A 13435-nucleotide genomic window follows, 5' to 3' on the forward strand; every position below is an offset into this window, starting at 1 on the left:
ATTATACAACCCAGTGTCACGGCAATAGACACGCCAGTTCACACTTTGGAGAGGCAAAAGTTGAAATGAACATGGATGTAGGATAGTGAGCAAAAAATGTATAAAGTACATCCCAGGGTTCTTAATCATAGGAAACTGCGATCCATCTCATTATAAACCATCTTGACTGGGTTTAGGTCAGGTGACTGTGGAGGCTAGGCCATACGGTGCAGCACTCCATCACTCTTCTTCTTGGTCAAATAGCCCTTACACGGCCTGGAAGTGTGTTTGGGCTGTGCTGTTGAAAAAAAACCAACTAAACATGAATTCTAGCAGCTGTTAAATACAGCTGTCAGCTGTGTGCCAACCAGGCTTCTGCACAACACAACTGATGGTCCCAACCCCATTAAGAAAGCCAGAAATTCAAATTCAAATTCAAATTTTTATTTGTCACGTACACAGTCATACACAGTACGATATGCAGTGAAATGCTTAGACAACTGCAACCACAGCCTCCCAGACACTGTTCAGAGAGGTGTACTGTTTTCCCTCCTTGTAAATCTCACATTTGATGATGGACCACAGGTTCTCAATGGGGTTCAGATCAGGTGAACAAGGTGGCCATGTCATTAGTTTTTCTTCTTTTATACCCTTTCTTGCCAGCCACGCTGTGGAGTACTTGGACGCGTGTGATGGAGCATTGTCCTGCATGTAAATCATGTTTTTCTTGAAGGATGCAGACTTCTTCCTGTACCACTGCTTGAAGAAGGTGTCTTCCAGAAACTGGCAGTAGGACTGGGAGTTGAGCTTGACTCCATCCTCAACCCGAAAAGGCCCCACAAGCTCATCTTTGATGATACCAGCCCAAACCAGTACTCCACCTCCACCTTGCTGGCGTCTGAGTCGGACTGGAGCTCTCTGCCCTTTACCAATCCAGCCACGGGCCCATCCATCTGGCCCATCAAGACTCACTCTCATTTCATCAGTCCATAAAACCTTAGAAAAACCAGTCTTGAGATATTTCTTGGCCCAGTCTTGACGTTTCAGCTTGTGTGTCTTGTTCAGTGGTGGTCGTCTTTCAGCCTTTCTTACCTTGGCCATGTCTCTGAGTATTGCACACCTTGTGCTTTTGGGCACTCCAGTGATGTTGGAGCTCTGAAATATGGCCAAACTGGTGGCAAGTGGCATCTTGGCAGCTTTGGCAAGTGGCATCTTTTGCGCCTTGGTTTTTCCACACGCTTCTTGCGACCCTGTTGACTATTTTGAATGAAACGCTTGATTGTTCGATGATCACACTTCAGAAGCTTTGCAATTTTGAGACTGCTGCATCCCTCTGCAAGATATCTCACTATTTTTGACTTTTCTGAGCCTGTCAAGTCCTTCTTTTGACCCATTTTGCCAAAGGAAAGGACGTTGCCTAATAATTATGCACACCTGATATAGGGTGTTGATGCCATTAGACCACACCCCTTCTCATTACAGAGATGCACATCACCTAATATGCTTAATTGGTAGTAGGCTTTCGAGCCTATACAGCTTGGAGTAAGACAACATGCATGAAGAGGATGATGTGGACAAAATACTCATTTGCCTAATAATTCTGCACTCCCTGTGCAGAATATATATATATATATATATATATATATATATATATATATATATATATATATATATATATATATATATATATATATATTAGGGGTGCAACGATACACAAAATTCACGGTTCGGTTCGGTTCGATACTTTGGTGTCACGGTTCGATATTTTTTCGATACAAAAAAATGTTCATGCCTTTTTAATTTGTCATTTATTAAAATTATAAATATATATTTTAACTCAAAAGTACAGTTTTTAAATTTAACCCTAACCCTTGTGCGCGTTTTTTATTTTGACAGCGAATACGCACCTGCGGACCACTTATGTGCAGCCCTGGTTATTTAGCTCATCATATTGCAGCCACAGAAATTATTTTGTCCATGAAACCATAAAGCTGCACTTTCTTTTTGCCTTATAGTCTGATTTGTCATAACTTCTCCGTTTTGTGGTAAGCTTTTCTTTGGCTGTCACTTCTTCACCCTGACCTGTCTTATTTGGCTCAGCAGAACTGAAATGCTTTTACACACTCACTCACATAAGCTCAGCGATTCTCTGCGCGATCAACCTCTCACATGTTTAAGCTTGCTGCGGGAGATTTCACTTGTCATGTTTGCATAGTAAGCTAACGATTAATAAGACGATGTCAGAGGAATTGGTGCACAAATTATCATCACTCACAGATCAGTGCTGTCGCTCTCTATACACAGTTCGCACGATTGCAAAGTGAAAGCAAAAAAACAAGCGCAAATTCAAACGCGACTTCAATATGTCACATATTGACAGTGGCTCACCGATGCCAATGACATAATTACCCAGCTACATTTCTGAAAGAATGCAAAAGCATTGACATATATTTTTCCTACAATAGCCCGACGGGCAGGGAAGAGATAGATTTTGGTAGCTCGACTGAAAAAATCGCTAGCTCCGGGACGTCGGGCTAGCGATATTGCAAGCCCTGTATCTGATTGAGGAATCACTCATCTTTGGAAAAGAGAGTTTATTACAGAGAAATGGCTCTTTCCAAATTAAAAGCTATACTATCCGCTTCTTCTGGGCTATATTCTCAGCAGCATAAGGAGAATTATGTGCTAACAGCTGTCTAAATGACTCGGCTAAAGTTAGTAGCATGCTTGCTTTTTTTTGTCTGCTTCCACTTGTCTTTGCACTAGGATGATGTCGGCGTAAATGTGCAGTCATATTCATTGTGTTCCCACTAGTGCTTTCAGGTTAATCTCGTTGAAATGACCTTAACGCCACAACACGGCAAATCTCCGTTAACGAGCTACCGCCGATCGCTCCGTGCATGGGGCTAGACGGCCAACACGTTAACGAGCTAACTGCGCTAACACACTAGTTCCCACCCATGTAATTGAGCATTGCATGGCACATTCAACATACTGTTTTACTTTAGTCCATGACTCGCTTACCTTCAGGGTCATATGTCACATGAAAACCAAAATAATTCCAAACGCCAGATCTGAATGAGGGTGGGGGAGGTCCATGTTAAAAGGAGAGCTTAACTTCTGTCTCACTAGCTTGCCCTGCGCTCTTCCTTCTGACTATGCTGTCTGTGTTGAGCGCTCAGTGGATCTGCGCTGGACAGTGCAGCCTAGGCGGAGTAGTCGAACGCAGATTCACTGAGCGCTCAACACAGACAGCATCGTCAGAAGGAAAATTGATAAAATAAATTACAAATGTTGTATTGTTCATACATATGCGTACCGAACCGAAAGCACTGTATCGAACGGTTCAATATCGATACGAATATCGTTGCACCCCTAATATATATATATATATATATATATATATATATATATACACACACTAACAGCAGCTGTACAAGTATTAACTGGAAATGAAGAATATAGTGACCAGTGTTGTGCAATCCACATTATGTCTTGTGCAGTGCAAATATGCTTTAAAGTGATTTAAGTGATGAAGTGAAAACAATGTCCAGAAAGTCCAGTGTGTGTGTAAGAACTATATCTGTGGGTCAGTACTGTGTGGTGGTGTGATTGAGAGACCGTATCGCCTGCGGGAAGAAGCTCCTCCTCAGTCTCTCTGTGTTGGTCTTCAGGGAGCGGAATCGCTTTCCTGACCTCAACAGAGAGAACAGTCCATTGTTGGGATGATTCCACAGATGACCCCTGACAATGCACACCGGTGAAGTGAAAACCATTACAGGTGACTACATCATGAAGCTCATTGAGAGAAGGCCAAGGGTTTTCAGCGCTGTCAACAAAGCAAAGGGCGGGTACTTTAAGGAATCTAAAATATATTAGACATATAAGACTTTGCTACATAATTCCATACATCTTGCTTCATATATTTGATAGTAGTGCAAATAAAGATAAACCATTAAACGAGACGGTGTGTCCATATTTTTGACTGGTAGTGTAATGTGTTAGTAATGTCTTTTTCAACGCTTTCCTGTTGTTATTTTCACATTGGCTTGAAATAAAACATCTCTCTCTGCTGTTACTGCAACTTTTGCATGCATGTACATTTCACGATTTGGAGAGGCCAAGCATGAAATGGACACGGTGGACCGGTGTGTTTGCCACGACACTGGGTTGTATCATAACCTATTCTCATCCAGGTTCATTTGCTCTCCATTTCCCAGTGTATCCAATACAAATCCTGCTTCTCACATTCAAAGCTGTCACTGACTGGCAGTCCCATATCTTTCAGACCAGCTCTTTCCCGTGGCCTGTACTCCTGATTGTGCCTCACTTCAGAATCAACACCATCAGAGTAGCAAAACCACAGAGAACCTTTACTAAAGTAAAAGAAAAGAATCTTGTGTTAAAATTTGAAGTGCAAATGTAACTATCTAAAAAACTACAGGCTCTAGAATGTACTCAAAGTAAGAAGGTAAAAAGACATTTATGCTATGTTTGTGCAAACCTAACCTTGTCCTAGATTAATATATTAATAAAATAATATTAGTATTTGCAACAACGTACAAATACAAAATACTTGTAATTTGTTGCTATTACTACTTTACCAGTTTAAAATATAACTACATCCCCAGGCCTTTAACTCATATGTTTCTTCCACTACCACTGTCGTCTGTGAAGTATCATTACTTGAACAAATGTCAAACTCCTCTTAATATTACAGCCAAGATAACTGTCTCCTACTCTAAATGAGTCTCGGCTGCTTCCTCAAATTGCTATAACACTCTTGTAGACACAGACTCCATACGCTGCATCGGACTGGCACAAGCCAGTCATGTGTATTCATTCTCAAAGTATTTTTTCAGACAGTTCACACATCCTCCCACACACACACCACCACTGCAGTTAATCTTCACTTACATGTTTTTGTCTGTTTTTGTCTTTGACAGTAGGCTGCAAGACAGTACAGACTGGTGCCCTAAGTTGACTCTAGTAATATGTAATATGACACATTAACCATCAAGCATTTCTCTGAGAATACAATGGACTGGAGCTCACTGAACCCCGTTGTCCCAGTGGAGGTAATGAGTGACAGGAGAATGGTGGCTGTGACAGGCTGCTATACCCACAGTGTATAAAGGAGAGATTTTGGCGGTCTTATCCATCTGTAATAAACTGCAATAATCTATACTACACTAGCTTACCGCATGTAAACATTAAACAGACTGACACTTCTATACCACTGAGCAGTAAAGACAAGTCTCATTCACACACACATTAATACAAGTGCTTTTTCCTATACTTAAAGACTTTGTGTAACATTCACCCACACACTCGCATAGATTAGGGAAAACTTGGAGTTCAGTACATTGCACTTCAACAGGCAGACTGGAGTAGCAGTGGGGATCGAACCTAGATGACCTACTCTTCCGCCTGAGTCACAGCTGCTCCAAGAAGATGTGTATTTGTGCGTGCGTGCGTGTGTTTGTGTGTGAATATACCAGCCCGTTACGTGTTGGAATATACACATGAACACACTGGAACTGCAGTTAATCTTCATTTATATATTTTTTTATCTGAAGTCACATTAATCTTACAGGCCAGATGGTTTATTAACCAAAATCTGGAATGATGTCCTGGAAACTGCTTAGGAAAGGGCAAACACTACAAAAAAAAATACTTGGCATATCTCTCCACCTTCATGCATGAGCTATCTTCAACCCATCAGGTTAGAAGCAAAGAATGCAGAAAGGACTGAACAAGAAAGACAAACCACGGTCAACTTTGAAAGCTGCAGTCTGTTTAGCTCATTTGATATAATTCGATGATAGTTGCTTAACTTTAAATTAGTGTTTACATTATTAATACTTTATATTAATATTATAGGGAGGGACAACCTCCAACCCTCCACAGCCATCTCCCACGGGGACCAAAGACTGGCAAAATCCAGACCCAGGCCCAGCCATTCACACACATACAGACACACACATACACAAACACACATCCACATCCACATCAACACTTGTGTGTGAATCATGATCTAGTGTTTGTTTTTAGAAGCTTATAGAGTTCAGAAGACCGAATGAAAGCTACTCAACCCCATTTTTTTAACTCATATATGGTTAGCTAAAACATGTTCAAGCACACATGTGCATACCTTATACATACACTGTCATTCAACATTAATAGCACCACTTATAAGGTTTAAGGTTCAGCGTATACCAACTCAGTCTACATGGCAGCACACTGCATACTGTAGTTTTCAAAGAGGGTTTGCTCTCTCACAGGACTGTTTTTTCCTGAAACGGGCCAGACTGTGGAAGTGCCGCTGTTATCTTTTCCACGAAATGCTCAGCCACTCTGACTCAACTTGAAACAACTTGCATCAGCATTACTGAAAGACGAGTTTTTTCCTATCCTCATAGCACTGATGTGTTTGTGTTGTCAACACTTTTCTTTAAAACAGGTCAGAACCCTCCAAGTCATAATGAGCTGGCCTCCATCAGTGCATGAACTTATTAAAGTTTGAACTTGGATTCTGTATGCAGACAGAATCCAGAGATACACACACAGAGACACACACAGTTGTTTGTCTTCTGTATCCCTTCCTCAGTTTTTCCAGCATCCCTACTACTTGACAGTTTTGTTGAGTGGTTTTTAGGTAAGGAATTTATCTTTAATCCTTCTCATTGTCATTGGCGTTGCAATACAAACAGTTGGCTGATAATTCTTCAAGCTTCTCCAGAGGGCTCCTATGATAGCTTATTTCTGACACACACACACGCACACATCGGAGACCACAAATAAAATGAGGAACAAGTGCACATGTCTCAGTGCCTCCTGCTACTAACCCTTACGGTAGCTTGCAGGACATTTGTTTATAAAGATAATTTACCTTAACAGTCACCAACAGAATCTAATCACTGACTGCCTAGATTCAGTAATTATGCCTTAAAAACAGTAATGCTGCTTTTCCACAGTCAAATTAGCATATGTCATAAGTATTTTATGACAACCATTTTTTTCACAACTTAGCCAAAGTTTAGGTTTAGCCCTTTTGGTGTAGGAGCACTTTGGCTAAATGCAGGCTCATGCTCTTATCTAAAACAGCATTCTCACTCTCACTTTGTTCAGTCTCTTTCTTTTTTTTCTTTTCTTTTGTCAGGATAATTTTGGTGAGGTGCCAGCTGGCCAACAGCCACTGCACATCCCACCTTTTCTGTGATGACAGACTCAGTCATATTTCCAGGACCTAATGTTAAGAAATTCTCACAGGATGTGCAAGTGTATTTTTCCTGAGAAGGGTGGATGCACTGACCAGACCTGCCCTGTGCAATTTTATTATTTTTTTTAAGTGATTCATATCTTCCTGCTGAAAAGGGGAAAAGTGTATTCTTGTTGTTCTTATTGTTGAGTTGTCTCGTTGTCCAGATCTGCTCGAAATAAGAAATGGTGACAATATCAGGAATAAATAAGCATATTTATGTATGCTGTTGCGTGTTAAAGCCCTGACTTCCATTCAGGAGATGAGGCTTGCATTGAGGAGGTAAAGGGTGACATCTGTCTATTCAATATGTTCAGGATCATGGGGCAACATGGCAGCTTCCACAAACCTCTACCATGACAGTATCGTATTCTGAATACTTTGGATTACTTAATATATTATCATGCTTTTTACAACTATGTGAATGTACTATTGCTGTGTGATTTATTACTATTACTGAAGGTCCGCGGCTCCGAACCGTAGTAAAGGGACCTCTGACTAATACGACGGGTTCCGTGTTGGGCTCTAGCCGAAAAAAAGCTTTACTTTGTTGTGTGGGTCGACTTTGCTTGCAAGAGACAGAGAGAGGCGTTGAAAGACTGCTCCAACTAAACTTATTGTTTTCGGAGGAAAACACGAACACAGTGTACAGTCGAGTCTTAATAACGTACTTACAACTGGGCTTGTCAGGCACTCTTCTTGGCTGCAGTGGTTATTATTATATTTACATGCTTCCAGCTCCCGTTTTTGCTCGATGACAGCTCGTACTTGTCCACTATCCTTTTTCTACCTCCTCTTGCTCACAGACACATAACGGATATGGCAGTCCATTCTCCCTGCAACACGGACTACACTGCCCATAAGGCTACATTCTTTAGAGCTATGCCTGTAGCATTCTGCCTGTTAGCTTAGCACAACAACAACAAAAAGGTGCTCTCTCACCCAGGACACACAGTCGCAGAGAGAGAGCAACGCCCTGTAACCATGGCAACCGTAGTGCTGCCGCCTGGAGCAATCCGGTTGTTAAGTCTGACGTCACTAGCCGTGTCTGGGCCTAAACTCCGCTGCAGGTCCATATATCAAACGATCACTATGGCATTACTGAGAGTTGAAAAACTGTCTAAAGTCTTTCATCTTTAATAAAATGATCAGCGTTCTGCTCTACCAGGTGTAACAATTGAGTTTAACATCCAGGCATCCATGAAAACGGAATTTATGACATTTAACGGAGTTAGAAGTTAGCAGGAAGTTAGCTCGCTAGCTTCTATCTAAATACAACATAGCTCAAACTGACATAGCCTACCTTGTGCACAGAGAAAGCAAAGGCCAGATGTGTTTTGTATTCATACCATCAGTGTGCAGTTGGCGCATTGTGTGCTTAGTAGATGATGGCTTGTGTGTACTGTTTGATACGGAAACACCATTTTTACGAAGGTGTGAAGGGTTAATCTAGCTGTGTTTGCTTTTGCAAGAGAACTACAATGTTTTGATTATTGGGTGACAGGTTTTCTTATTTGTGTGAAGAGTTTTGCAAAATTAGCCAATAGTTACAAAAAATGTGCTTAAGCAATCAGAAAAAACTGTAATATGGTTGCACATCTTACATTTTTTAGTTCAATTCAAGTATTCAACCATGCAATGGTAAAACTTCATAATTAATGTTAGTATCCCACCAGTTTCTGCAAGTGTTCCAGTCCAACTGTTTTCCTTGTTCTGAAGAAGATAAAAATTATGATTTAATGAGTGAGCTGATATAATATTTTTTACTTTCCTGAAAATATAACAATTTTTTTCAAATGCTGGACAGATGACCTGCTGAGCAGTCTGAGTCAGTCTCAGTCTGTCTGAGAAATATAATCTACACATGTACTTTGAGTTGTCCTCTGTGATCACCCACAATAAAATCCCACTCTGGATCAGTTTAAGTTCTGACTACATCCCCAGCTCCTCAATTCAAACGTTCCTCCCACGCCCACTGTCATCTGTGAAGTATCATTACCTGAACAACTGTCGAACAGCTTTTAATGTTGCAGCCAAGATATGTTTCCCATTCTTGCTTCCTTCCTCGGTGTGTTATAACACTCTAGTAATGAGCAAAGGCTGATCATGTCTATTCATTCTTAAATTATATTTTCAGACTGTTTGCACAACCTCCCACTCACCTACACACACACACACATTAGCAAATTAAACACCAGTGGAGTTAATCTTCTTTTAAATATGTCGGCTGCACTAAGTCTGAGGTCACAATGGCTTTGCAGGCTGTTGTAATAATAAGCAACTCCAGTAACATAGCATACGACATGTTAATCATCAAGCATATCTATGAGAACACATTAAATTCGAGTTTACTTAATACTTGGTTGATTTTTACCTTATCAATGCAAGTGGCAGAACTTGTGTTTGCCAGGTGTTTACAGATGTTTTCCTAACAAATTAAATATGAAGCTTTTCTGAGTTTACGGGTTTGGGGTTCACTTAAGAAAGTTACCAGTATAACAAACAGGTAACACATTCACAAATGTTTTTAAAGAAAAACTCAGCACCAGTCTTGGGCATAACACGCATATCACAACTACAGTACTCACATTACATTTTTCATTATGGCGTTACTTGTATTGCAAAGGTTCTTCAGTTATCTGATTGCTGAGAAATTGTTTTTAAAAAAAATCAAATAAACAAGGGCTTGTTTTTTTTTTCTTCCTGGCGACAATCAGCTGATTTTAGTTTATGCAGAAGAAGGAAAATGGTGGCGCAGTACAGCTTTTGATGAGTGGATGATATGAATATTACTTTTTTTTTTTTTTTTTTTGCAACAGTAAATTGCAAACAGCATCCCAGACAGAAACAATTACATTCCACTGCTAACAGAACTTAGGCTCTTTGCAAGCATCTGCACAGACAGCATGCCAACACAAAGCTAGCCAAAAATCCAGACTGATGATAAAGCTGAATACAACATCAGCCCAGCAGCCAGAGCCTGAACTTCAACAGATAACACATTGATGATAAGTCAGGTTTGAATCCTGGCAATCGCACGGAAGTGTCTGTAGGCTGGGTTTTCAAATTTCCTTGTGTTGTTGTCTTTCTTTAAAAGAAAGATCATCTGTGCATCCTCATTGGGATAGGGATTTGTGCTGGTACAGTATGTGGGACTCTAGCCTAAGGTTAACATTGTCAGCTGGTAATTATGAGACAATTTCAGGTCATTTTACAAAGAAAAAATAATAATGTAATGAGTAGTGTAACAAATTACTTTACAGCAAGCAATTAAGTAACAGGTAATGTGTAATACATTACTTTTTGAGTAACAACCCCAACACTTCTCAGCACAAACTGGCTGAAAAGTACAGCTGCTTTGATTGATTTCTGTCTGGAGAGGCAGGCATTCAGCTGCAGTTACCTCGTATCTAAGAAAAAAAGAAAAGTGAATTCTTTTTTTCTTCTCAGCAATTTAAATAGACAGATTCATGGCATACCACACAGATTCATGTCACATGTACCTGGAGATTTGACAGGTAAGTGTCATGTTGTGACATGTTCCTGTCAGTGCAGATAAAATCTTGTGTGCAGAACACTGGACAACACTGCTGACTATAAAAATGCATTAAAAGTGCATCAAACTTCAAACATCAGTGGTGGTTATGAGAAAAAAATAATTTAACTGTAAACACAAACATCAGATTAATTGTCAGTAGGTGAAAAGGAGAAACTGACAAGTCTGTGTTAGGTAGAAAAGACAAACCAGGTTCACTGTAGTCTCCACCTTCTGAAAGCCAGCAGTGCAGGTCATGGCACGTCAAAGTCTTAAGTATCATTCCTCTGTTTAGTTTTATATTTGAATTTGGTTGTTTAAAGTACCTAATTTATTACTTTCAGGCTTTTCTTTTTCACCTCTGTCAAGGAGGTTATGTTACTGGTAGAATTTGCGTGTGCCTGCATGCATCATTTTGTCAGTAAACACAATAGCTTAAATAGCTCTGAGATTATTTGAGCTTTATCACATTGCACATTGTCCTGCTGGAAGTAGCCATCAGAAGATTGGTACTAGGGGGCCTAAAATGTGCCAAGTAAATATCCTGAACTGTGGATACAAGGCAGGATTTAGCCATGCTTTCATGTTATTTATGCTAAATTCTGACCCCACCATCTGACTGTTGCAGCATGAATCAAAAGTCATCAGAGCAATATTGTAACAAACAAAAATTATTCATATTTTTGCAAATTGTAGTCTAGGATTGCTTTTCTTAGTTGGGAGGTATGGCATCTGATGCAGTCTTCTGCTGCTGTAAGTTTTACATTTGCATATTCACACATCAGTAGGTAGAGTGGTTGTTCCACAATCGGAAGGTCGTGGGTTTGACTCCACGGGACGGCTACCCTGAGGTTCTCCTGAGCAAGGTACCGTCCCTACACACTGCTCCCCGGGCACTGCATTGGCTGCCCACTGCTTCACTAGGTGAATGGGTTAAATGCACAGGAGTAATTTCCCTACGACGACGAACACACATTACATTTAGAGATACTCTTTTGTATACCTTGGTTGACCTCTGAAACCAACAAGGTATTCGGACCCAGGAAACCACCACTCCCTGGATAGTTGCTCTTTTTTGGATAGTTTTGTAAACTCTAGAGCCGGTCGTGGAAACATTTCAGTAGACCAGCAGTGTCTAGTGAGTTTTATGGCATGGTCAAAGTCAGTTATATCACCTTTCTTCCCCATTCTGATGCATGGCTTGAACTTCAGCAGGTAATCTTAACCATATCTACACTCCTAAATGCACCGAGTTGCAGCCATCATGTTTACCACATTTGTTTTCCAGATGTGTTCCAGTATTACAAAATCCAGCACTGGTCATGTTTTAAAGTAAGATTTAATGTGGAATCCATTGCAAAGCTCTGAACCCACTCTACCTCACGTTTCCAGTGAAAATCAAACACCCTAATGACATCATGTAAATTTTATAAAAACTCTAAAAATGTATCCATTGGGGCATCGTTGCTTTCCAGAAAAATTCTTCTTAAACTATTAAGCATCATAGTTGCTCAAGCACTCATTTCCAGGTTTTTGTTGCACTTTCTTGGGAATCTGTTAAGCAATTGCTTCCAGCATCTCTCATGCCTTTTCCTGACGGTTCCCATTGGATACAGTTGTGGATGATGTTACAAACTTGGCTTAGCCTAGAAACAAAAGAAAGTCCAAACAAAAGGTTTATTTTTTCCAGTGACCTTATTTAATTAGTTTCTCAAAACTTACAGCAAGTTGTGGAATGTAATGCATCGAGGCATGCGTGGGCGATTGTGAATGTATGTAAGAGAATTAGACAAAGTCATCAAAACAAAGAAAACCAACAAACCAAGGAAACTATAAGTACAACTTCCCAGAGAGAGAGTAGACCAGAGGAACAGACTTTTGTAACCTTAATCACTCCCAACTCTTAGCTTCACTTCTCTAATGATCAAGGCTGCTGCCAAAAGAAAACAAAGTAGAGCATGAAGCCTGGAAGGTGGGTTGTTACAATGAATAGATTTCTGTCAAGTTTAGGAGGGATGGTTTAAATGTTTTCATAAAATAATCAAAAAGAGTCCAGAAAATTTGTGCCATATACATGACTTCACCAGATTTGTTGCTGGCTCTCTCAGCACAGGCCCTCTGCCCTGCTCTGCTCTCTTTTTCTGTGCATCCAATTAATATCAAATCATAATTTAATCATAGAAATCCTCCTCCTATTTCAGGAAAAATAGCAGCTTCTAAGCTGAACTGGTCCTTTGCTGTTTGAGGACAACGTATAAAAAAGGGTAATTACTGCATTAAATTAAAAAAAACAGATAACAGAGAATTCAGGGAGCTAATCGAAGAAATGCCAAGAAAGATTACATAGCCACAAGGTAATCAGATTGTAATCAGATCTTGAATCCAATCCAGACAGAATAAAAAAAATGTCTAAGTAACCACAGCTGTTTATTATTTGAAGGTACATGGGGCAATAGCACAAGGCCAGAACATGCTACTCCAGACCAGACTTGAGTTACTGGGCCTGCTTAGCATTATTACTTAGTCACGCTGAATACTGAAGTAGAAAGGAGAACCAAGGAGATCAACCAAAGCAAGTACAGTGGTCTGATATGTTCTTAGATATCATCTTAGATATCATCTTACTGAATAATTTACTTAGGTTTTAAGTAAATCACTGA

The sequence above is a fragment of the Rhamphochromis sp. 'chilingali' genome, assembly GCF_963969265.1.
Source record: "Rhamphochromis sp. 'chilingali' genome assembly, chromosome: 19".
Classification (NCBI taxonomy): Eukaryota; Metazoa; Chordata; class Actinopteri; order Cichliformes; family Cichlidae; genus Rhamphochromis; species Rhamphochromis sp. 'chilingali'.